Here is a 556-nt window from a genome sequence, read left to right on the forward strand (position 1 = left end):
TGGGATGGTTCCTCCAACCTGCATTATAAGTGTTACTGTATGGGTTATTTTGAGGTCTAGAATTATTATTACCCATTTATTGAACTTGTTCCTCCTCGGTACTAGGTTTGAAAGATTGATATTCTGTGTACACTCCTCCTCTATTTGCATTGCACCTCATCACTAGATGTACCTGAGTAGAACCATATAAACCGTCAATCTTTTTATTTAAAAGTTCTACTTGGTTAGATAGCATAGTGACCGTGTCGAGGTTGAAAACACCGGCTGCTTTTGTTGGCTTTGTTCTCATCACTTGTCACTGATAGTTATTTAGTGACATCTCTTCAATAAATTTGTAAGCCTCTTCAGGTGTTTTGTTGTTTAAAGTACCACCGGCGACTGAGTCGATAAGTTGCCTTGTTGAGGGGTTTACACCGTTGTAAAAAGTCTGAACCTGCAACCATAGAGGTAACCCATAGTGAGGGCACCTTCTCAATAGATCCTTGTATCTCTCCCATGCATCATAGAGTGTTTCTAGATCCATTTGCACAAAAGAAGAGATATCATTTCTCAACTT

General features: G+C 39.2%; 1 non-coding gene across 1 annotated transcript; it reads left to right on the forward strand.

Moving 5' to 3' along the window:
* The first annotated feature begins 449 nt into the window (after positions 1–449).
* On the forward strand, positions 450–556 carry LOC128287324 (small nucleolar RNA R71). The gene has a single exon (XR_008278024.1). It is a non-coding gene; the product is annotated as a small nucleolar RNA R71 (small nucleolar RNA).

Source organism: Gossypium arboreum, chromosome 13 (genome assembly GCF_025698485.1).
Source record: "Gossypium arboreum isolate Shixiya-1 chromosome 13, ASM2569848v2, whole genome shotgun sequence".
In the NCBI taxonomy this organism is placed as follows: Eukaryota; Viridiplantae; Streptophyta; class Magnoliopsida; order Malvales; family Malvaceae; genus Gossypium; species Gossypium arboreum.